General features: G+C 45.6%; 1 protein-coding gene and 1 pseudogene across 1 annotated transcript in view; one reads left to right on the plus strand and one right to left on the minus strand.

Annotated features, from left to right (window-relative positions):
- kcnq3 (potassium voltage-gated channel, KQT-like subfamily, member 3) overlaps positions 1 to 26,757 on the minus strand; it is a 471,023-nt gene that overhangs the window by 359,771 nt on the left and 84,495 nt on the right. The window lies entirely within an intron of this gene.
- LOC119972883 lies at positions 685 to 1,918 on the plus strand (annotated as a pseudogene).

Below are 26,757 nucleotides of genomic sequence, written 5' to 3' on the forward strand. Positions count from 1 at the left end.
CCTGTGTGGACCAGATGGCGGATGTGTTTGTGGATATCTTCAACGTCTCCCTACTCCATTCCGAGGTTTCCACCTTCAAGAAGGCCACTATCATACCAGTGCCAAAGAAGAACCAGGCAACGTGCCTCAATGACTACTGTCCAATGGCCTTGACATTTATCATTATGAAGAGCTTCGAGAGGTTGGTCATGAGACACATCTACTCCATACCTTGCCTTGCCTTACCTTGCCTTGCCTCCATGCCTTGATCCACTGCAATTCACATACCATCGCAACCAATCCACAGCTAACACCATCTCCCTGGCCGTACACTATCCCTGGAGCATCTCACAACAAGGACTCCTACGTCAGACTCCTATTTATTGACTACAGGTCCGCCTTCAACACCATAATCCCAGGCAAGCTCATATTAAAGCTCCAAAACCTAGGACTTGGCTCCTCCTTCAGCAACTGGGATCCTCGATTTCCTGACCCATAGACCACAATCAGTAAGGACAAACAACACTTCCTCCACAATAGTCCTCAAAACCAGGGCCCTGCAAGGCTGTATACTTAGCCCCCTACTATGCTCCCTATACATACACGGCTTTCTGATTAGTAAGTTCGCAGACTGATTAGAGTTTGTTCCTGGTGTCCTCGAGTTTGTGTCCTGGGAATTGATCCAAGTGAGGAAGCTATGGGAGGATGTTTGCAGTAATATTGGCAGCGTGTCTGCTGGCCCTGCTGGTTTGCAGTGCAGGAAATTTCCAAAGCTTTCTTATTAATGACAGCAATGGGGAAATTGGCAAGTTTGCTGCACCTGTACTAACCAGTAGATTGACTACAGACTTTTTGCCTTTGGTTTACATTATTGTGTTCGTCATTGGTTTGCCTGCAAATGCTATGACACTGTGGGTATTTGTCTGGTGAACCAAAGTGCAACTCTCGGCAGCTATTTACCTGGCTAATTTGGCGATGGCAGATCTCCTGTTCATCATTTGGTTACCTTTGAAAATTTCCTACCATCTAAATGGCAACAATTGGGTTTATGGAGAAGGACTGTGCAAGGTGCTGATGGTGTTTTTCTATGGAAAAATGTGCTGTTCAATTCTATTGATGACTTGCATCAGTGTTCAACGGCATTGGGTTGTTGTTGATCCAATATCTCAATCAAGAAGAAAGACTTCTATTGCCTGTGCTGTATCTATTTTCCTTTGGATAAGATTTGCATTGGGCACTATGCCATTGTACTTAAATATTCAGCAAACTGCAAACGTTACTAACCTTAATATAATAACCTGTCTTGATGTCGTGCCTGAAGACCAGTTGGTTTCCAGCGTGTTTGATTACTTTCTCTCTTTGGCTACTGGTGTGTACTTCTTTGCAGCATTGCTGACATTAACTGCATACGTGTTAATGATCAAAACATTGAAAGCTTCTCCCAATGAAGACAGCATTGGGAAAAGCCGCAAGAGAGCGATTGAGTTCATCATTACTGTTCTTGCAATGTATTTAGTTTGCTTCACTCCGAGCAATGTTATGCTTATTGTTCACTATTGCCGTATAAAATACGAAAGATACAGCAATGTTTATGTGTTCTATATTGTAAGTCTTTGTCTGACTGGCATAAATAGTTGCATTGATCCCTTTGTCTACTTTGTTTCCAAAGATTTCAGAGACCATGTTAAAAATACTTTGCGGTGACGCAGTGTCAGGACAGTTAGAAGTATCCAAGCTTCCTTTGCCTCCAAGAAACTTTCCAAAGGATCTGGTTCTTATACTTCTGCCAGTAAAGTTACTACTACAACAAGCAACTGCTGAATGTTGCGAGTGAAGCATCATTTTTGACCTTTCAAATGTGGGTGCTGTGTAGTATGTTATAAACGTTTTTTCTTCATAATTAATTGATAAGGTGTCCAAAGTTCAAAAGCATGAAGTATTGAGCTATTTTGCAAGATCGTAACTGAAACTGACCAGAACTCCAACATTTATTTTGTCTTCCCTTTTAACTGACAAAAACTTGTGACTTTTTTTAAAGACTGAACAAATGTGTTGTTCATAAATTGGTATAATAACTGAACCTTTTTGAATAAAAAATTAGCTGCAAAGCTAGAGGGAAGGGGACATGAGGTGTCCACGCCGTCGTAAACGGCGTCGCGTGAACGGGCCGCCCCAGGACTAATTCTGACCCCTACAGGGGGCCAGCACGGCGCTGGAGCTGTTCATGCCTCTCCAGCTGCCGATCCCGGCGCGAACTGGGCGACGCGCAATCCACGCATGCACAGTGGCGCCAACGCGCACTGGCTTCCTTTAATGCGCCGGCCCCGCCGCAACATGGCGCAGGACTACAGGGGTCAGCGTGGAAATCAGTCCCCCAGCCAGAGAGGCCGGCCCACCAATCGGTGGGCCCGATCGCGGGCCAGGCAGCATTGGATTGCACCCCCGGGTTCTCTGCGGAGAATCACATGCCAGCATCGGGGCCCGGTCGCGGGGATTCTCCGGCCCTGCCCAGGGCTGGGAGAATCCTGCCCGGAATGTTTAATAGCTGTGTTAAGAATATTAAGAAAATTGTACAGCAAAACGTTTTGAAATCTTCAGCTGTTCTCAAAACTGTGAATTATCCATCTGTTTTTAATAAATATTTACAAAAGAAAAGTCGAGTGGCATGGTGGCACAGTGGATACCACAATCACTTCACAGCTCCAGGATAGGTTCGATTCCCGGCTTGGGTCACTGTCTGTGCGGAGTCTGCACATTCTCCCCGTGTCTGCATGGGTTGCCTCCGGTTGCCTCCCGCAATCCAAAGATGTGCCCATAGTGTCCAAAAAGGTTGGGTGGGGTTACGGGGATGGGTGGAGGCATGGGCTTAAGTGGTGTGTTCTTTCCAAGGGCCGGTGTGGACTCGATGGACTGAATGGCCTCCTTCTACACTGTAAATTCTATGATTAGTAAGTTCACAGATGTCACAAATATTGGTGGAGTTGTGGATAGTGAACAGGATTGTCAAAGGATACAGCAGGATATAAACTGGTTTGAGTTTTGGGCAGAGAAATGGCAGATGAAGTTTAATCCGGACAAGTGTGAGGTAATGCACTTTGGAAGGTTGGATGCATTTAGGGATTACACAGAAAATTTGGATTGGATTGGATTGGATTAGATTATTGTCACGTGTACCGAGGTACAGTGAAAAGTATTTTTCTGCAAGCAGCTCAACAGATCATTCAGTACATGGGAAGAAAAGGGAATTAAACAAAATTCAAGAAAATACAAGAAAATACATGAGAATACATAATAGGGCAACACAAGATATACAATGTAACTACTTAAGCACTGGCATTGGATGAAGCATACAGGGTGTAGTGTTAATGAGGTAACTCAATAAGAGGGTCATTTAGGAGTCTGGTGACAGTGGGGAAGAAGCTGTTTTTGAGTCTGTTCGTGCATGTTCTCAGACTTCTGTATCTCCTGCCCGATGGAAGAAGTTGGAAAAGTGAGTAAGCCGGGTGGGAGGGATCCTTGATTATGCTGCCCGCTTTCCCCAGGCAGCGAGAGGTGTAGATGGAGTCTATGGATGGGAGGCAGGTTTGTGAGATGGACTGGGCGGTATTCACGACTCTCTGAAGTTCCTTGCGGTCCTGGGCCGAGCAGTTGCCATACCAGGCTGTGATGCAGCCCAATAGGATGCTTTCTATGGTGCATCTGTAAAAGTTGGTAAGGGTTAATGTGGACATGCCAAATTTCCTTAGTTTCCTGAGGAAGCTGTTGTGCTTTCTTGGTGATAGCATCGACGTGAGCAGACCAGGACAGATTTTTGGTGATGTGCACCCCATGGAATTTGAAACTGCTAACCATCTCCACCTCGGCCCCGTTGATGCTGACAGGGGTGTGTACAGTACTTTGCTTCCTGAAGTCGATGACCAGCTCTTTAGTTTTGCTGGCATTGAGGGAGAGATTGTTGTTGTTACACCACTCCACCAGGTTCTCTATCTCCCTCCTGTATTCTGACTCGTCGTGATTCGAGATCCGGCCCACTATGGTCGTATTGTCAGCAAACTTGTAGATGGAGTTGGAACCTAGTTTTGCCATGCAGTCGTGTGTGTACAGAGAGTAGAGTAGGGGGCTAAGTACGCAGCCTTGTGGGGCATCGGTACGGAGGACTATTGTGGAGGAGGTGTTGGTGTTCATTCTTACTGATTGTGGTCTGTTGGTCAGAAAATCGAGGATCCAGTTGCAGAGTGGAGAGCCAAGTCCTAGGTTTTGGAGCTTTGATATGAGCTTGGCTGGGATTATGGTGTTTAAGGCGGAACTGTAGTCAATAAATAAGAGTCTGATGTAAGAGTCGTTGTTTTCAAGATGCTCTAGGGATGAGTGTAGGGCCAGGGAAATGGCGTCTGATGTGGACCGGTTGCGATGGTATGCGAATTGAAGTGGGTCAAGGCGTTCCGGGAGTATGAAGGTGATACGCTTCATGATCAGCCTCTCGAGGCACTTAATTACAACTGACATCAGTGCCACCGGGCAGTGGCGAGGCACGTTGCCTGGTTCTTCTTTGGTACCGGTATGATGGTGGTCTTCTTGAAGCAGGTGGGGACCTCGGAGTGAAGTAGGGACAGGTTAAAGATATCTGTGAATACCTCTGCCAGTTGGTCTGCACAGGCTCTGAGTGCACGACCGGGGATCCCGTCCGGGTCCGTCGCCTTCCGCGGGTTCACTTTCAGGAAGGCCGATCTGACTTTGGAAGCTGTGGTGGTGGGTATGGGTGAATTATGGGCTGCTGGGGCACTCGACAGCGGATTGTTGGTTACCTGCTTGAACCAAGCATAGAATGCATTAAGTTCACCGGGGAGGGGTGCGCTGCTGCCAGAGATACTGCTCGGCTTCGCTTTGTAGCCCGTTATGTTGTTTAGTCCTTGCCACAACCGCCGAGAGTCTGTCTGTGACTCTAGCTTAGTTTGATATTTCTCTCTTGGCATCTCGGATGGCTTTGCAGAGGTCGTATCAGGATTTCTTGTATAGGACAGGGTCGTCTGCCTTGAACGCCTCTGACCTGTCCTTCAGTAGGGAGTCAATCTCGCGGTTGAGCCATGGTTTCTGGTTGGGGAACGTACGTACTGCTTTCTTTGGCACGCAGTCGTCCATGCATTTGCTGATGAAGTTTGTGACGGTGATGGCATACTCATTTAAGTTAGTCGCTGAGTTCTTATATATGGACCAGTCCACTGTCTCCAAGCAGTCACGTAAGAGCTCTTCTGTCTCCTCGGACTAGCACTGCACAACCTTCTTAGCTGGATTCTCCCACTTGAGTTTCTGCTCGTAAGCCGGGAGAAGGAGCACAGTCTTATGGTCTGATTTCTCAAAATGCGGTCGGGGGATGGAACGGTAAGCACCCTTGATTTTTGAGTAGCAGTGGTCAAGAGTGGTCGATCTCTTGTGAAAATTGACAGGCAGAGATATCTGGGCATGCATGTCCACCGATCACTGAAAGTGGCATCGCATGTGGATCAGGTGGTCAAGAAGGCATACGGCATGCTGGCCCTCATCGGTCGGGGCATTGAATATAAAAATTGGCAAGTCATGTTGCAGCTGTACAGGACCTTAGTTAGGCCTCATTTGGAATATTGTGTACAATTCTGGCCGCCACACTACCAGAAGGATGTGGATGCTTTGGAGAGGGTACAGAAGCGATTTACTAGGATGTTGCCTGGTATGGAGGGCATTAGCTATGAAGTGAGGTTAGATAAACTCGGTCTGTTCTCACTGGAACGATGGCGGTTAAGAGGCGGCCTGATAGAGGTCTACAAGGCTATGAGTGGCATGGAAAGAGAGGATAGTCAGATGCTCTTTCCTAGGGTAGGACAGTCAAGTAATAGGTGGCATAAGTTTAAAATGCATGGGGAAAAGATTAGAACAGATGTGTGAGGCAAGTTCTTGACACAGAGGATGGTAAATATATGGAACGAGCTGCCTGGGGAGGTGGTGGGAGCAGGTATGATAGCAGCATTTAAGGGGCATTGAGACAAGTATATGAATAGGGTGGGAATGGAAATTGTACTCAGTACAATACTTTTCATTGTACCTCGGTACATAAGAACATAAGAACTAGGAGCAGGAGTATGCCATCTGGCCCATCGAGCCTGCTCCACCATTCAATGAGATCATGGCTGATCTTTTGTGGACTCAGCTCCACTTTCCGGCCTGAACACCATAGCTCTTAATCCTTTTATTCTTCAAAAAACTATCTTTATCTTAAAAACATTTAATGAAGGAGCCTCAACTGCTTCACTGGGCAAGGAATTCCATAGTTTCACAGCCTTTTGGGTGAAGAAGTTCCTCCTAAACTCAGTCCTAAATCTACTTCCCCTTATTTTGAGGCTATGCCCCTTAATTCTGCTTTCACCCGCCAGTGGAAACAACCTGCCCGCATCTATCCTATCCATTCCCTTCATAATTTTATGTGTTTCTATAAGATCCCCCCTCATCCTTCTAAATTCCAATGAGTACAGTCGCAGTCTACTCAACCTCTCCTCGTAATCCAACCCCTTCAGCTCTGGGATTAACCTAGTGAATCTCCTCCCCTGCACACCCTCCAGTGCCAATACGTCCTTTCTCAGGTCAGTAGACCAAAACTGAACACAATACTCCAGGTGTGGCCTCACTAACAACTTGTACAATTGCAGACTCCCTCGTCTTAAACTCCATCCCTCCAGCAATGAAGGACAAAATTCCATTCGCCTTCTTAATCACCTGTTGCACCTGTAAACACACTTTATGCGACTCATGCACTAGCACACCCAGGTCTCTCTGCACAGCAGCATCTTTTAATATTTTATCATTTAAATAATAATCCCGTTTGCTGTTACTCCTACCAAAATGGAGAACCTCACATTTGTCAACATTGTATTCCATCTGCCAGACCGTAGCCCATTCACTTAACCTATCCAAACCCCTCTGCAGACTTCCGGTATCCTCTGCACTTTTTGCTTTACCACTCATCTTTGTGTTGTCTGCAAACTTGGACACATTGCCCTTGGTCCCCAACTCCAAATCATCTATGTAAATTGTGAACAACTGTGGGCCCAACAGTGATCCTTGAGGGACACCACGAGCTACTGATTGCCAACCAGAGAAACACCCATTAATCCCCACTCTTTGCTTTCTATTAATTAACCAATCCTCTATCCATGCTACTACTTTACCCTTAATGCCAACCAGAGAAACACACATTAATCCCCACTCTTTGCTTTCTATTAATTAACCAATCCTCTATCCATGCTACTACTTTACCCTTAATGCCATGTATCTTTATCTTATGCAGCAACCTTTTGTGTCTCACATTGTCAAAGGCTTTCTTGAAATCCAGATATACCACATCCATTGGCTCCCCGTCATCTACCGCTCTGGTAATGTCCTCAAAAAATTCCACTAAATTAGTGAGGCACAACCCGGCCTTTATGAACCCATGCTGCGTCTGCCCAATGGGACAATTTCCATCCAGATGCCTCGCTATTTCTTCCTTGATGATAGATTCCAGCATCTTCCCTACTACTGAAGTTAAGGTCACTGGTCTATAATTACCCGCTTTCTGCCTACCTCCTTTTTTAAACAGTGGTGTCACGTTTGCTAATTTCCAATCCGCCAGGACCACCCCAGAGTCTAGTGAATTTTGGTAAATTATCACTAGTGCATTTGCAATTTCCCTAGCCAGATCTTCTTGCACTCTGGGATGTATTCCATCAGGGTCAGGAGACTTGTCTACCTTTAGCCGCATTAGCTTGCCCATCACTACCTCCTTAGGTGATAACAATCATCTCAAGGTCCTCACCTGTCATAGCCTCATTTCTATCAGTCACTGGCATGTTATTTGTGTCTTCCACAGTGAAGACCGACCCCAAAAAAACCTATAGAACATTACAGTGCAGTACAGGCCCTTCGGCCCTCGATGTTGCGCCGACCTGTGAAACCACTCTCAAGCCCATCTACACGATTCCCTTATCATCCATATGTTTATTCAATGACCATTTAAATGCCCTTAATGTTGGTGAGTCCACTATTGTTGCAGGTAGGGCATTCCACGCCCTTACTACTCTGAGTAAAAGAACCTACCTCTGACATCTGTCCTATATCTATCTCCCCTCAATTTAAAGCTATGTCCCCTCGTACTAGCCATCACCATCTGAGGAAAAAGGCTCTCACTGTCCACCCTATCAAATCCTCTCATCATCGTGTATGCCTCAATTAAGTCACCTCTTAACCTTCTTCTCTCTAACGAAAACAGCCTCAAGTCCCTCAGCCTTTCCTCATAAGATCTTCCCTCCATACCAGGAAACATCCTGGTTAATCTCCTCTGCATCCTTTCCAATGCTTCCTCATCCTTCCTATAATACGGCGACCAGAACTGCACGCAATACTCCAAATGCGGCCGCACCAGAGTTTTGTACAGCTGCAACATGACCTCATGGCTCCGAAACTCAATCCCTCTACCAATAAAAGCTACCACACCATACACCTTCTTAATAACCCTATCAAACTGGGTGGCAACTTTCAGGGATCTATGTACATGGACACCGAGATCTCTCTGCTCGTCTACATTACCAAGAATCTTACCATTAGCCCAGCACTCCGTCTTCCTGTTGCTCCTTCCAAAATGAATCACCTCACACTTTTCTGCATTAAACTCCATTTTCCACCATTCAGCCGAGCTCTGCAGCTTATCTATGTCCCTCTGTAACCTGCAACATCCTTCCGAACTGTCCACAACTCCACCAACTTTAGTGTCATCTGCAAATTTACTCACCCATCCTTTTACGCCCTCCTCCAGGTCATTTATAAAAATGACAAACAGCAGTGGCCCCAAAACAGATCCTTGTGGTACACCACTAATAACTGATCTCCATGCTGAACATTTCCCATCAACCACCACCCTCTGTCTTCTTACAGCAAGCCAATTTCTGATCCAAACTACTAAATCACCCTGAATCCCATGCCTCCATATTTTCTGCAATAGCCTACCATGGGGAACCTTATCAAACGCTTTATCCATATACACCACATCAACTGCTTTACCCTCGTCCACCTGTTTGGCCACCTTCTCAAAGAACTCAATAACGTTTGTGAAGCACGACCTGCCCTTCACAAAACCGTGTTGACTATCCTTAATCAAATTATTCCTTTCTAGATGATTATAAATCCTATCTCTTATCAACCTTTCCAAGACTTTGCCCACAACAGAAGTAAGGCTCACTGGTCTATAGTTACCAGGGTTGTCTCTACTCCCCTTCTTGAACAAGGGGAAAACATTTGCTATCCTCCAGTCTTCTGGCACTATTCCTGTCGACAATGACGACATAAAGATCAAAGCCAAACTCTCAGCAATCTCCTCCCTAGATTCCCAGAGAATCCTAGGATAAATCCCATCCGGCCCAGGGGACTTACCTATTTTCACACTTTCCAGAATTGCTAATACCTCCTCCTTATGAACCTCAAGCCCTTCTAGTCTAGTAGCCTGTATCTCAGTATTCTCCTCGACAACATTGTCTTTTTCCTGCGTGAATACTGACATAAAATATTCATTTAGCACCTCTCCTATCTCCTCGGACTCCACGCACAACTTCATACTACTGTCATTGACTGGCCCTACTCTTACCCTAGGCATTCTTTTATTCCTGACATACCTATAGAAAGCTTTAGGGTTATACTTGATCCTACCTGTCAAAGGCTTCTCATGTCCCCTCCTGGCTCTTCTTAGCTCTCTCTTTAGGTCCTTCCCAGCGAACTTGTAACTCTCGAGTGCCCTAACTGAACCTTCACGTCTCATCTTTACATAAGCCTCCTTCTTCCTCTTGACAAGTGATTCAACTACTTTAGTAAACCACGGTCCCCTCGCTCGACCACTCCCTCCCTGCCTGACAGGTACATACTTATCAAGGACACGCAGCAGCTGTTCCTTGAACGAGCTCCACATTTCAATTGTGCCCATCCGCTGCAATTTCCTTCCCCATCCTATGCATCCTAAGTCTTGCCTCATCGCATCACAATTGTCTTTCCCCCAGCTATAACTGTTGCCCTGCGGTATATACCCATCCCTTTCCATTGCTAAAGGAAACGTAACTGAATTGTGGTCAGGTAAAAGGCCAAACTTTGGCCACTGATCTCCCTGATGTGCTACTCCCATTCCCTTCTTAGAGGTCCTTGAGGGCCTTCTGCCCCCCACCCCAAAACATGACCTCTTGTCAACTTCCATCACAAACGTTTCCAACATTTGCATTTTGAATTTCAGAACCCTTCATTTTCCATTGTGCTTTAGTTATGCAGCACCTACATGCAGCCCAGCAGATAGCCAGCAGCAGCTCCCTTCCACTGAGTGTAGCTCTCCATTAGGAGCACAGTTCATGTTTAAGAGGAGCAGGCTGGCTAGGCCGTGTGCTATCGGCCACACACCATTCTGCCCCTTGCTGAGTGCTTTAGCATACCCTGTTCAGACCAAGGAAGCAGGTTTGTATACTGCCTGCCTCGCCAGCAATAAGCAGATCACAAATAATGACCCCTGTCTACAAATGGGCTTGACAAATGTTTACTCTATAATGTCACTATCTGGTATTGCGACTGCTGACCTCAAGACCTGCTCATAGAACTGATTGAGTGATAGCCAGTTTCTTCTAACCAGTGTGGAGGTCTGTTGAACCTGGTCACTAGCACATTTGTGTTGCTCTAAATATTTTCAAAGTTACAAACCAAAACATTGAAATAAACAGCACAATTATCGTTTCACGTTTCTCCTCTCTTATTCTTTTGCAGGTGGTCAATGTCCATTTAAGACTGTCTTGGATCAAATGTGAATAATTGTCAAAACAAGGAATATCCCTGAAAGATCAATGCACAATAATGTGAGAACTGAATAAATTGTACTGAATCCACAATCCCATCTCCATGCCAACTCTCAATCTTCTAAGTGCCGTGACTTGTGCAGTTCCAGGCAGCAGAAACCACTTGACTTTCTATTTTCTTTCAAGACCAAGAGGTGGTTGCGCCTTTTGTTACATTTCACAAGTTAATATTTATCTCATAACTCCACATTCTTCAAACATTGTCTGAAACAATTAACACTTCACTCTGTGTGAACCAAAGCATTAGAAATATTACAACTTTAATGCTCTAAATATTTACAATCTGGGCCATTGGCAAGATTTGTTTTCATAGCACCATTATTGTAAGATATTGGACCCAGTATAAGTGCATACCATAATAGGTCTGAATGTAGATCAGATAATCCCTCTCCAATAAGTACATTGTGCTCATGGTCACAAGTACTCCCAGTATATGGAAAGCATTCACAATGGATATTGTAGATTAAAAGGAAGTGGATCGTCCCAGTTTTCCCTTTCACTTCAAGAAGATTAAATGCTGCTGCTATCTTGTCTCATGTCCTGCTGCAATCTTTCATCTGCTTCTTCTGCTGTGATGGCCGGGATGTTCTTAGTATGCCATGTGCTCGATACAGTGCTACTTTTCTTCATGACTGTTATTTAGTTATCACCACAAGATCACAGCTAACTCAGCACAGTCTGTGCCTTGGCACCCTCCTTACCAATAGTTTGAGAAAAAACATTTTCCGCCTTGCTAGTTGATAAAATGAATAAAACACAGCATTCACGGCATGGAATATGTGGTACTAAAGTGTTAGCCATTTGAAAGTTTCTCGATGCTCTCGCAACATAGAGTGTCCTATGATTCATTTTCACCTGTTTTATTATCTGAAATAAAAGTTAGCTTCTATTTTATATGCAATTGTTCTTCAATCAACTAGAACTCTCAACTAAAAGTTCAGCAACTAAAGGACAGTGCTTTTAAAAAAAAAATAAGGGACTAGATTTCTGTAATAATGTGAGCACTGAATTTTGGTGCACATCTTTATGAAAATGAGAATGGTTCTCCCTAATATATCAGCTTCTTACCCACTGAAAACTCACCTTCAGCTTCATTTGTGGCCACATAAGTTAAATTTATATGCACAGAAAATTGAAATTCACTGGTTTTAGCAAAGCCGTCAGGTACAATTCAACCGGAAAAAAATGTATGCCTAGTTTTGAGCACGCCTAGCAGGGTGTCTCTCGGTGGCTGCAGCTCTGAGAAACACCCATCTATTCAACGGCACTTTGCTGTTTTTTTGGGCCTCGGGGGTTTCTCACTGAAAGGCTCCTCGCAGATCGGGGCGTCATTTTGGAAGGCTGCCTCGATTTCCGCCGCCCCTCCCTTTCAGCTCCCTTCCCTTATTTTCAACTCCGGTCCTCCTCCCAACCTGGGGGTGGCCCCAGGACCACCACCTCACCTCCACCTGGTGAGGCCACCTCGGGCCCAATCCCTGGCATTGCCATCTTGGCACCTGAGCACCCTGACACTGTCATTCTGGCACCTTGGCAGTGCCACAGAGTTTTTTTGAGAAAGGCTTTTGGAAGTGAAGTCGGATCTCTGATCTGGCAATCCTTGTATTTCTTGAGACCAGAAGTGAAAGCAGTTCTCTCTCCTCATGGGAGAGTTTAAAAACAAAAGTAATAATATTTTAAAAGCAGAGCAAGGAAGAGACAGAAACAACCCAGTTGAAGCAGCTATTTGAAAATATTCAACCAGAGTCTGAAGGGATTCTAACCAGAGCAGAATCTGGGGCGGGATTCTTTGACCCCCCCCGCTGGGTCATAGAGTCGGCAGGGGGCGGCGTGAAACCTTCCCCCGCTGGCTGCCAAATTCTCCGGCGCCGGGGATTTGGCGGGGTCAGGAATCTCGCACTGCCAGTCGGCGGACGCTGACAGCTCCACCCCCCCAGTGATTCTACGGTGCACGATGGGTCAAGTGGACGCCCGTTTTCAGCCAGTGCCGCCGGCGTACATTAGAGTAGGTACTTACCGGCAGGACCTGGCTGTGCGGGCAGCCTCCTGGGTCCTCGGGGGGATCTGGCCCTGGGGGAGGTGCCCCCGCAGTGGCCTGGACCACAATCGGGGCCCACCGATCCACAGGCTGGCCTGTGCCGTGGGGGCACTCTATTCCTCCGTGTCGGCCACTGTAACAGTCCTCAATGGCCGACGCGGAGATGAACCCCCCTGCGCATGCGCTAGGATGGCACCAGCACACACTGGTGCCCCTGCGCATGCGCCAACCCACGCTGGCTGGGGGAGGCCCTGCAGCACCGGTTGGTGTGGCGCCAAGCCCCTTCCACGCCGGCCGGTGGGACGCAGACCACTCCGCTGCCGGCCTAGCCCCTGAAGGTGCAGAGGATTCCGCACCTCAGGGCGGCCCAACGCCAGAGTGGTTCACGCCACTCCTCCGCGCCACCACTGCCCACCCCATCGGGTAGGGGAGAATCCCACCCCTGCTCTATACCGCAAGTATTACTCCATGCCCTGCTAATTTTAAGATGGATTAAGAGCGGAATGTTTCTTTTCTTGTTTAATGGAAAATTGTATCGTTGTGATTGCTGATGATTGCACAATGTTCAGCACCATTCACGATTCCTCACATACTGACGCAGTCCATGCCTATATGCAGCAAAACCTGGATAGCATTCAGTCTTCAACTGACAAGTGCCAGGCAATGACTATCTCCAACAAGAGAGAATCAAAACATCACCACTTGACATTCAATGGTATTACTTTCACTGAATCTCCCAGTATCAACATCCTGGGGGTTATCATTGGCCCAAAGCTAAACTGGACATAAACACTGTGGCTAAAGAGCAGGTCAAAGGCTGGAAATTCTGTGGTGAGTAGCTTACCTCATGACCCCCCAGCAGGCATCCACCATCTATAAGGCACAAGTCAGGAGTGTGATGGAGTACTTTCCACTTGCCTGGATGAGTGCAGCTGAAGCTCAACACCATCTGTGACAAAACAGCCTACTTGATAGGCACCCCATCATCCACATTAAACATCCACTCCATCTCCACCCACTCCATCTCCACCATCGACACACAGTAGCAGTGGTGTTGCTATCTACAAGATGCCCTGCAGCAACTTACCTAGGCTCCTTAGGCAGCACCTTCCAAACCTGCTGTAATAAGTCCACGAGGCAGAAGTCCTGTCACCAGAATTCCTTTTATTTACAAACCCAACAGCTGAACAACCATGTCCATTCAGTCTGCTGTCTACACCGGGTGTACAGAGGATCTGACACTCCCTGTTATATACACAGAAAGGGGTTCCCTGATTGGGCCACTAATCAGGGAACTCGTACTCTAATTGGCCAATCTCAAACACCTGGCCGAAGTCATTACATCTGCGATCTCTACCACCTACAAGGACAAGGGCAGCTGATGCATGGGAACACCACCACCACCTGCAGGTTCCCCTTCCAGCCACACAACACCCTGCCTTGGAACTATACTGCTGTACCTTCACTGTCGCTGGTCAAAATCCTAGAACTCCTTCCCAAACGGCAATGTGGGTTTACCTACACCTATGGACAGCAGTGGTTCGAGATTGTGACTCACTATCACCTTCTCAGGACAATTTGGGATGAGCAATAAAATGCTGCTCTCGAGCAGGCCCATGTCCCATGAAAGAATTTTTAAAATCACGCACTCACTGAGAGAATGTGTTGTTCATATACCACATGATTTTGTCTGGAGAATTGTCAAATTCTCTGGAGAACCAAACCATCCCTCAAGAAAAGGTATGATTTCAAAGAATTGACTGCATTTTTATAATTCTTTCACACGATGTGAGTGTCGCTGGCGAGGTCAGCATTTATTGCCCATCCCTAATTGCCCTTGAGAAGGTAGTGTTGTGCCGCCCTGTTGCTGCAGCCCATGTGGTGTAGGAACACCCACAGTGCTGTCAGGGAGGGTGTTCCAGGATTTTGAACCAGGGATAGTGAGGGAACAGCAGGATAGCTCCAATTCAAGATGGTGTGTGGTTTAAAGGGGAACGTGCCTGTGGTGGTGTTTCCAAGAGCCTGGTAGAACACAAAATCAGTTTTAGCCGTGTCAAGTAGCCACAATGTCAAATCTTCACAATCCTCTCAAGGTTTTTTGAATACCCTGCAGGACCACGGATTGGAGTTGTTGACTTCACAGATTTTCTCACTGGTGAACACCTGCTTATTGTCACTGGTGGCTCCAGCAGATTCTCAGTTATGGAAATAGTTACATCTACCAAACCAAAAGCAGTTATCCCGAAGCTTGAACAGATCTTTGTTTTGTTTTGTGTTCCTCGAATGGTGAGAAATGACAGTAATGCGTTCAGTACACTTGCAAATTATTTGGGTTTCATTCATTTAAAATCACACCCCACTGGCCAAGATCTAATGGAGAGGTCAAGAAATGTATTTGTACCTTGAAAAAATAATACATACAGCTACAGTTGATAGCAAGTCGTGGAAGCAGGATCTCAGGGCAGCACGGTGGCATTACTGCCTCACAGCGCCAGAGACCTCAGGTGACTGGCTGTGTAGAGTTTGCACATTCTCCCCATGTCTACATGGGTTTCCGGGTGCTCTGGTTTCCTCCCACACTCCAAAGATATGCTGGTTAGATGGATTGGCCATGCTAAATTGCCCTGTAGTGTCAAAAGGTTGGTGGGGTTATTGGGATATGGAGATAGGGTTGGGGCATGGGCCAAGGTTAGGTACTCTTTCCAGGTGTTGGTGCAGATTTGATAGGCTGAATGGCCTGCTTCTGCACTGTAGGGATTCTATGATTCTATGGCTTTTTTCATAATTACAAAGTGACCCCTCACTCGACCAGATCTAATGCACACTCATCTTCCTAAGCTATCCCACAGACCTGATGATCAATATGTATATGGGCACAATCGAGAACAGAAGTCAAATAGAGCAAATGCAGAATGAAACATGAAATTTAGAGCTACACCACTAAACCAGGAGATAAATGTTTGAGAAACCTGATGGTCATGTTAGATAGCAAACCCCTTATGACATCCAGACATTTGTTGTGATCAACACAAAAAAAATCAATGATCACAGCTAAGTGCAGTTCACAAGTCATCACATGAAATGCATCATTCATCTAAGCACTGAAAATACTTTCATAAACATTGAATCCAATTCAGATATAGACATCTCAGATAAGAAAATGAGTTAAATGAGACTACACCTGATGTCAGACAATATTCTTTTTGCAAGAGTAGACATTAACCATTCTTAAGTCATTATTCAAAGAGAACTATTTTTAGTTGAAGAACAAATCTTCTCATTGTACATGACTGAGTGCATTGTTAAATAAATAGAAAAGTTAGAATATTTAATCATGTTACTGGTGATGTTGAAAATAATTCACATTCTGTTTAAGTTTATTGGTTCCACTTTTGCAAGCAAACCATTGAATCATGCAAGGCCTCTCAGTAATGAAGGAGGGGACGGATGTAGTGTATTGAAAATTGCACTGTGCACTTCGTCCACTCATGGTACCAAATCCATGTAGCAGCAGAAGATGTTTGGAAGGAGAATAAAAGAATCTATGTTTTAACAGGACATGGAATTCTGGGTCGGGATTCTGCGGGATTCGGCTGGGCGGGCAACTCGGGCGCGATGGAGTGGTGTGAACCGCTCTGGCATCAGGCTGCCCCAAAGGTGCGGAATCCTCTGCACCTTCAGTGGCTAGGCTGGCACCAGAGTGGTTTGCGCCACGCCGGCCAGAGGGGAATGGGCTTGGCGCCACGCCAACCGGCGCCGAAGGGCCTCCGCCGGCCGGCGCGAATTGGAACATGCGTGGGAGCCAGCATGTGCTGGAATCATCCCAGCGCATGCGCAGGAGGGGGTGTTCATCTCCGCATCGGCGATCGCGGAGGACCACAGCGGCTTACGCGGAAGAATAGAGTGCCCCCATGGCACAGGCCCGCCCGCGGATTAGGGGACCCTGATCCTGGGCCAGGCCACCGAGGGGGCACCTCCCGGGGCCAAATCCCCCTGCGTCCCCCGAGAACCCCGGAGACCGCCCGCGCAGCCAGGTCCCGCCGACAAATACCTGGTGTAATATATGCCGGCGGGACTGGCTGAAAACAGGCGGCCACTTGTCCCATCGCCGGCCGGAGAATCACCGGGGGGGGGGGGGGGGGGGTGGGCGCTGCCAACGGCCGCCGACTGGCGCGGCACGATTCCCGCCCCCGCCAAATCCCGAGCGCCGGAGAATTCGGCAGCCGGTGGAGGCGGGATTCACGCCACCACCCGGTGATTCTCCGACCCGGCGGGGGGTCGGAGAATCCTGCCTCTGGTTCTGAAGCTTCTTGCTGGATCTTACTATTTCTTCCCAAATGTCACAAAAGCAGATATAATTGAATCAGAAGAGCCTACACAAGGGACCACAAAGCTGCAAACCAAACTATATTAGGTAAACACAAGACACAACACAAAGTTTCTGTAGGAAGTTGGGTTGAGTTAATTTAAATTATAGGGTCAGCTGTTTCTCCTTTGGTAGCACACTCTCCTCTAAGTCAGAAGGTTATGGTTTCAAGTCCCACTCCAGCACTTTAGTACAAAATTCTCAGCTGACACTTCAGAGCAATACTGTTGGAGGGCTGCATCAGTGGTGGTGCTATCTGCCCTCTCAGTTGAATGCAACAGATCCTCTGGTACTATTTTGAAGAACACCAAGGGAGTACCCCAGTTTCCTGACCAATATTTATCTCTCATTCAACATCACATTGCTGTTCAAACATAGAAAATAGGTGCAGGAGTAGGACAATCGGCCCTTTGAGCCTGCACCACCATTCAATATGATCATGGCTGATCGTGCAAATTCACTATCACACTCCCACTTTCTCTCCATACTCCTTCATCACTTTAGCCACAAGGCCACATCCAGCTCCCTCTTGAATATCTCCAACAAACTGGTCCCAACAGCTTTCTGTGGTAGAGAATTCCACAAGTTCACAACTCTCTGAGAGAAGATGTTCTTCCTCATCTTGGTCCTGAATGACTTACTCTTATTTTTAGGCTGTGAACCCTAGTTCCGGAAGTCCCCAACAAGGTGATCATTCTTCCCGCAGCTGGTCTGTCCAGTCCCATCAGGATTTTAGATGTTTCTATGAGATCCCCTCTCATGCTTCGAAACTCCAATGAGTACAAGCCCAGTTGATCCAGTCTTTCTTCATACGTCAGTTCTGTCGTCCCTGGAATTAGTCTGGTGAACCTTCGTTGGGCACCCTCAATAGCAAGAATGTTCTTCCTCAAACTAGAAGACCAAAACTGCGTGCAACACTCAAGGTGTGGCCTCCCCAAGGCCCTGTATAACTGCAGCAAGACATCCCTACTCCTATACTCAATCCTCTCGCTATGAAGGTCAGCATGCCATTAGCTTTCCTCACCGCCTGCTGTACCTGCATGCCAACCTTCAACAACTATTCTACCATGATATCCAAGTCTTATTGCACTCCCCCTTTTCCTAACTGCTACCATTCAGATAATCATCTGATTTCTTGTTTTTGCCACCAAAGTGGATAACCTCACATTTACCCACATTATATTGCATTTGCCAAGTATTTGCCCATTCAACCAGCCTGTCCGAGTCACCCTGCAGTCCCTCTGCATCCTCCTCACAGCACACTCTGCCACCCAGCTTAGTGTCATCTGCAAATTTGGAGATATCGCTTGCAATTCCTTCATCCAAATCATTAATGTATATTGTGAACAGCTGGAGTCTCAGCACTGAACCCCGAGGTACCCTACTAGTCACTGCCTGCCACTCTGAAAAGGATCCGTTTATTCCCACTCTCTGCTTCCTGTCTGCCGACCAGTTCTCTACCCACGTCAATATCATAAGCTTTAATTTTGCTCACTAATCTCTTGTGTGGGACCTTGTCAAAAGCCTTTTGAAAGTCCAGATACACAACATCCACTGGTTCACTCTTGTCCACTGTACTGGTCACATCCTGAAAAGATTCCAGAAGATTTGTCAAACCCTTTAGTGAATCCATGCTGACCTGAAGCGATCCTGTCCCTGCTTTCCAAATGCTCAGTTATTTCATCCTTAATAATTGACTCCAACATTTTCCCCACCACCGATGTCAGGCTAACCGGTCTATAATTCCCCATTTTCTCTCTCCCTCCTTTTTTAACAAGTGGGGTTACATTAGCTACCCTCCTATCCATTAGAGCTCTTCCAGAGTCTATAGAATGCTGGCAAATGTTACCAATGCATCCACTATTTCTTGGGCCACTTCCTTAAGTACTCTGGGATACAGGTCATCAGGCTCTGGGGCCTTATCGGGTTTTAATCCCATCAATTTCCCCAATACAATTTCCTGACTAATAAGGATTTCCTTCAGTTCCTCTTTCATGCTAGACCCTCTGTCCCCCAGTATTTCTGGAAGGTTATTTGTGTCCTCTTTAGTGAAGATCCAAAGTATTTGTTCAACTAGTCTGCAATCTCTTTGTTGCCCATTATGAATTCACCTGATTGCTCACTGGGTCTTTTTCTCTCCACATATCTATAGAAGTGTTTGCAGTCAGTTTTTATGCTTTCTGCAAGCTTACTCTCGTATTCTATTTTCCCTTTCCGAAATAAACCTTTTGACCTCCTCTGCTGAATTTTACATTTCTCCCAGTCCTCAGGGTTGCTGCTTTTTCTAACCAATTTATATGCCTCCTCTTTGGCTTTAACACTATCCCCATTTCCCTTGTTAGCCATGGCTGAGCCTCCTTCTCCATCTTACTCTTGCGCCAGACAGGGATGTACATCCATGTATTTTTTAAATGTCTGCCATTGCATTTCCACCATCAACCCCTTAAGTACCCTTTGCCAGCTTATCCTAGCCGATGCATGTCTCATACCATCAAAGTTAGCTTTCTTTCAGTTCAGGACCCTCATCTCAGACTTAACTGTGTCACTCTCCATCTTAATGAAGAATTCTACGACATTTTGTTACTCTTCTCTAAAGGATTTCGCACCACACTGTTGCTAATTAATCCTCTCTCATTGCACAATACCCAGTGTAGGATGACCTGCTCTCTAGTTGGTTCCAGGATATATTGGTCGAGAAAACCATCCCTTCTACATTCCAGGAAATCCTCCTCCATTGAACTGCTACCAGTTTCATTAGCCCAATCAATATGCAGATTGAAGTCACTGCTGTACCCTTACTGCACGCATCTCTAATTTCCTGTTTGATGCCATCCCCAATCTTACAATTACTGTTTGGTGGTCTGTACACAACACCCACTATGGTGGTCTGTACACAACTTGCACTAATGTTTTTTGCCCTTTGGTGTTCTGCAGCTCCACCCATACACATCCGGGCTAATGTCCATCCTTTCTATTGCATTAATCTCCTTTTTAACCAGCAACGCTACCCTACCTCCCTTTCCGTCTATCTTCCTGAACATTGAATACGCCTGGATGTTGAGTTGCCATCCTTGGTCACCCTGGAGCCAGGTCTCCATGATTCCAATTACATCATATCCGGTAATGATTGTCAGCACAGTTAATTCATCAACCCTAATACAAATGCTCCTCGCATAGAGACACAGAGCCTTCAGGCTTGATTTTTTTTACATTTATTGCCCTTTTCGAATTATGATGTAATGTGGCCCTTTCTGATATTTGTCTTTGAGTTCTCTGCTTTCCACTTTTACCTTTACTGCCTTATGTTTCTGTCCCCACGTTCTTTCCCTCTGTCTTCCTGCATCGGTTCCCACTCCCTGCCATATTACTTTAAACCCTCACCAACAGCAGTAGCAAATACTCCCCTGCAACATTGGTTCCGGTCCTGTCCATGTGCAGATCGTCCGGTTTGTACTGGTCCCACCTCCCCCAGAACCGGTTCCAATGTCCCAGGAATTTGAATCCCTCCCTCTTGCATCACCCTTCAAACGATGTCTTCATCTTAGCTATCCTGCCATTGCTACTCTGACTAGCAAGTGGCACCGGTAGCAATCCTGAGATTACTACCTTTGAGGTCCTGCTTTTCAATTTAACTCCCAACTCCCTAAATTCAGCTTGTAGGATCTCATTCCATTTTCTTTTTACCTATATCATTGGTGCTTTAATACACAACGACTGCTGGCTGCTCACCCTCCCCTCCAGAATGCTATCACTATAGCTCTGCCACTCTTTTTCTTACCCTCCTGTGCAGCAGAGCCAGCCACGGGTCCATGAACCTGGCCGCTACCACCTACCCCTGGTGAGCCATCTCCCCCAATAGTATCCAAAACGGTATATCTGTTTTGGAGGGAGATGACAGATGACTACAGGGGACCCCTGCACTGCCTTCCTACTCTTGCAGTGTCTGGTGGTCACTCGTTCCCTATCTTCCTCAGTAAACTTTATCTGTGGTGTGACCAACTTACTGAACGTGCTATCCACGATTTCCTCAGCATTCCGAATGCTCCAAAGTGAATCCACCTGCAGCTCCAGAGCTGTCAAGCGGTCTGACAGGTGCTGCATTGGACACATTTCCTGCATGTGAAGGAATCAGGGGCACTGGGGAGCTTGCTGTACACAAATTGGTCATCATGTTTGCGACACTGCAACTGTGACTACTCTTTAAAAGTACTTACTTATGTGGAAAAATACTTTTGGACAGCCAGGGCTGGACTCTCCATTGGTGGGATCCTCTGTTTCATCAGCAGCACACTCACACCCGCGGATTTCCCGACGGCGTGGGGATGCCCACAATGGGAAAGTGCATGAGACGGTTTCTGGGATAGGGAATGCCACTGCCAGCGGGAGCGTGCCGCAACAGAAAATGGGTGTGGCGGGACGGAGCAGCCCGCCCCTGTTTTTGGGAAAGCAGCTGTAGAAGAGCAAGTCTTTAAAAAATATATTTACATTCGGGATGTATTAGCCTTAGGATCATTGTTGGGTTTTAATTATTTATGATGCATTCATGTGTATTTAATTATTTATCGTGCATTCATGGCAGTTTCTACAATAATTTATTTACTGATTTTCACATTTGATGCCACTTTATAGTTTGTGATTTTTTTTCTAGGTTCTTTTGGGTAAAGGTTGTTAATGATGAGGAGGAGCAGAACGCTTTCCATTCCATACACTCCCAGGTCAGATATCGCCACTTCTGGACTGAAAAAAAAACACCAGTGCCATAGTTTTTTCTCATAGACACAGGCCACCACAATCCACGTTCTCACTACACCTTGGTTTAATTATCATTCTTCCTGTCTTGTTGGAATACTGCTGTGTAAGTGACATTTGTCCCACATTATCTATAATCTAATTGCTGTTGGCAAACTGCCACAGACCATAATAAGTGAATATTTTAGAAAGCTGTGGAACTATTGTAGACAGTCAGCATTTATTCACAGAAAGGTAATTCCTAAGTATTTTTTTGAAGGAACTACCATGCGAATATCACATCTTGTAGTCTGAAAACCATTTTGATATTGTACCAGAGAGGAGATATGTTTCAAAAATTAATGTCAATGATATTAAATAAAGAGTGAAATAGGTTGTAGGAGAGAAAGCAATGGATCAGATTTCTGCAGATGGGCAAGATGAACTTACGTTAGTGCCCAAGTGATCTGAGCTGGGATATTTCTTGTTTTCCATTAACATAAACGATTGGACATGGGCATGGAAGGAATAATGTCTAAATCTGGCACAGTTACCATATTGGGGGCAGGTCAAAATGTGAGAAACAATTCAGGAAACTTCAGGTGATTGTGGACAGTTTGTAGGATTGGGAAGATACGTGGAAAATTTAGTTCAAATGAAGAAAAATGTGAAGTGATGCACTTGGTGAAAAATAAAAGTGTGTAAATAACCATAAATTCTGAAATTCTTGAATCGAGTCCAGAAAGCAAATTCTTGGACTAGAGAAATTTATAGAAACAAACAAGATTCTAAGTGAAAAAAGTCAACTAAGCCTCGATTCAGAAAAGCTTCCATCCATGTACCATGTGGCATATTTTCACATCCCACACTAACCATATTGGAGTGAAAATATTATTTCAGTAATGCCTAATTTGGTTAGTGTTATGCAATAGCCGTTAGACCTAGACTTAAATTGTGCACTCCCATTTCACACAGATGCTTCACAGCCAGCAGACAGAAAGTGCTGGAAACACTCAGAAGGTCAGGGGGCATCGATGGAGAGATAAACAAATTCAGCTTTGCACGTTGGTGACTTTTTGTTAATTAATTTTCACTTACCTTCCCAATCATCAAATATTAATAATGAGTATCAACCTGAATAACCTACCTGGTCCCTGTATGATATTAAACATTGACTTGTGATATTTATCACTTATTTTCTCACTTGATATGACCAAATTTCAGAATCACAACATAAAAGCATTTTATGGATGTTTGCCATTTCACAACATCTGTTCGGTTTTACTGGTGCTGCCGAAGCTGTTCAGTTTCTCCGGGTAAGTCATCGATGACCTTGATACTGAAAGGTTCTTTTATCAAAATGATATACTACTAGTAACATTTTATACTATGAATCATTTATGACAATTGTGGAACAGAAATGTCGTATTTCATCACTAATGTTTTTCTGTCTGGACCTCTCGAAGCATCGAAGCAATTGATTACACTGATCAGTGAAAGAATACCGAAGAAGAGATCACAAGAATACTAAAATAGGCTGTGATTTAATTAAAGCAAACTTTCTGATAATGTAGGTAGTTTAACGACTAACATTTACTCTTTTTTGCAGAATCAGCCGCAAAATAGAAGTTACTAATTGATTTAACATTCTGAATGGCACTAAGGTATGAATATACCATAAGTAAAGGACAGATCGATGCACTAAGCCAAACAATTGTAACACCCTTCCCCAATTTTTAAATGAAACTCCAGTAGACACTTGAGTTAATCCCGAAAGCCTTGCCATTTCTATCTGACACACTGACGTCTGTACCATTCAAGGTAAGGGGATGTAATAATATGCAGTAACAGTGTATATAAAAATGTATATAGCCTCCGACCACTAGGTGTCCTGCAAGAGGAACAGGACACTGAAACCAGACAGGAGCTGTGAGTAGCATGGTTAAAAAATCCATGGTTTGGTTAGCAATAGTCTAGTTTTCCCCACAGTTTATTCATCATTAAATAACTAGTTTTGAACTAAATGCTCCGTCGTACACCGATTCATTTATTATCACAGTACACAAGCTTAACACACAATGGCTGTGCTGCTGATCACCTTGCTGCTAATATATCCTGGAGTCACTGGCATGAATTTTCAGGATGGCAAATGTTCGGTACCCATCATCCAGAGAGAAGGCGGGGAACACATCCCTGTAAACTCCGACAGGCCCATTGCCATTGCACATTCTAATGAGCATCGACTGGCAGTAGGTGGAGCTTCTGTTAATGCTTGGAAAGAAGCAGATTAGCCAACAGCTCTCCAGCCCATCCAGACACAGCACTGCAGTGGCCAGAAGAGGTACTGCAGCACCATGCCTCAGACTAAGTCCCGGGAACCACAGTGAAGGTAAGTACCAGGGGTCCATGGGATGGAGAGCTGTTGGATAATCTGCTTCTTTCCAAGCATTAACAGAAGCTCCACCTGCTGCCAGTCAATGCTCATTAGAATGTGCAATGGCAATGGGCCATCTATCTCCCAAGGTGGCTTTTGGGAGATAGACTGGCATTTGGGAGTGAGGGAGAGCTAGAGCTCTCCAGCCTTAAGGGGAAGGTGACCAAAGTCCGAAGGGCATCCCCACCCCTTCCCACCACAGGTGAGAATTTTTTCTGTTTCCCACCCTCGGTCATCGGGGGGCCTTCTAGCATGAAAATTGAATCAAAGCAGGAAAAGGCTCTTAAGTCACAGTCCTACCACGGCAACTTGTGGAATTTAATTTCAATGAATAAATCTGGAATCAAAATTTTGTCTCAGTAATCGTGACCATGAAACCATTGTCGAATGTCATTAAAACTCACCTGGTTCACTAATGTCCTTTAGGGAAGGAAATCTGCTGTCCTTACCTGGTCTGGCCTACATATAACTCCAGACCCACAGCAATGTGGTTGACTTTTAAAGGCCGTCTGAAATGCCTAGCAAGGCAATCAGTTGTATTAAAAACCACTACTCAGTCTAAAATGAATGAAAACTGCCTTCCTAACAGCACTGTAGGTGTATCTTCATTACATCAAGAAGGTGGCTCCCCACTTCATTCTCGAGGGCAATTAGGGATGGACAATAAATGCTGACCAACACCCACATCCCATAAATGAGTAAGTGAAAAAAGTCACAAGTCACAGTTTCCCATGAGTCGGTGGGAAAGTTTAACCGCTTCATGAATGCTTTGAGGACACTCTTAAGGTGTTTCTAGTGCCCTCCTGGGAGTCTCCTGCTGTGATCGAGTTACAAGTTGAGCAGTTGCTTCAGGACAGGTATATAAATGACATGTCCTTTCCAGCAGCGTTGGTTTTAAGGGATTAACGCCTTAATGCTGAATAGGTTAGCTTAGGAGAGGATGCTGCTGACCTATCACGGTCAACAGAAGACTTTCATCAGTTTTGGCGAGGCCAATGGGGCAGGAGCACCTCAGAGGAGTCGTAGAGTTAGGAACAAGGAAGACATCACATTTAATACATGGGTGAGTAATGAATAGAAGGCAATTATTGTACTGGGAATGAAATTTGTGCTTTGGTCTACAGTGTGGTTTTATAGCAGCTTCCGAGTGTGCATTCTCAGTATATAATTGATAAAGAAGTTGGTTGAATAGTTTCAATAATTCATGCAGAATAAAGAAAATGTTCAAGGATGAAATAGGGACTTGTGCAAGTTTCATCTGAATTGCTATGTAATTACCTCACTCCCTTGTGCTTCTCCCTGGAAAGTGTTAACACACTATTTCCTCGTGGTCACCTTGATCTTCCTCACCTGATGAGGACTGTTTTTGATGTGACTCCTCCAAATGTAGGCCTATCTATGGCGAGGTTACACAGTGTGCAGTGCAGCATTATAATGAGGGAGAGTCGTGATGTGGAGGTTACAGGGAGCACCCAGATCTGTCAAGTCATATGAACCCCCTGCTTCAACCTATTGTGTTCTCATTAATTGTTCTAATGAACCCATGGCATACCTCTGTTGTTCAGGCATGTTAATATAGGGCAGCACGGTAGCACAAGTGGATAGCACTGTGGTTTCACAGCACCAAGGTCCCAGGATCGATTCCCCGCAGGGTCACTGTCTGTGTGGAGTCTGCATGTTCTCCCAGTGTCTGCGTGGGTTTCCTCTTGGTGCTCCGGTTTCCTCCCAAAGTCCAAAGACGTGCAGGTTAGGTGGATTGGCCATGATAAAATTGCCCTTCGTGACCAAAAAGGTTAGGAGAGGTTATTGGGTTATGGAGATAAGGTGGAAGCGAGGGCTTAAGTGGGTTGGTGCAGACTCGATGGGCTGAATGGCCTCCTTCTGCACTGTATATTCTATGTTCTTAATATTGCAAAGGGATATCATGAGCCATATCTGGGCAATATCCCTTGTTCTCCAGCAGTCTTTCTGTCACGTTGATGGAAGGTTTAGATATCAGAGATGGCTGCATGTCGCAGGATGTGAGAATGTGCCTGGGTATCTTACATAGATTTATCTCCTTTCTGTGCCCTAACATTACCATACATCAATGCAGTGGAGCTCCTCCTCTTCATGAGTGCTGCTGGCTTGCATTGTGGTGTCTTGTTGGCAGCGTTGGTGCAGTCAATGATGCCCTGGATGAGGGAAGCCAATCACTGCTGCCAATCCTCAAAGCTGTAGTGTTGACTGTTGACGGCTGGGTACAGGTTAGACCTGGCAAACACAGCAATAGTGCTCTGTATATTGAAACTGGGAGATAAATTGACAGAGTCACGAGGAAAGCATGGTCCCC

The sequence above is a fragment of the Scyliorhinus canicula genome, chromosome 10 (assembly GCF_902713615.1).
Source record: "Scyliorhinus canicula chromosome 10, sScyCan1.1, whole genome shotgun sequence".
NCBI lineage: Eukaryota > Metazoa > Chordata > Chondrichthyes > Carcharhiniformes > Scyliorhinidae > Scyliorhinus > Scyliorhinus canicula.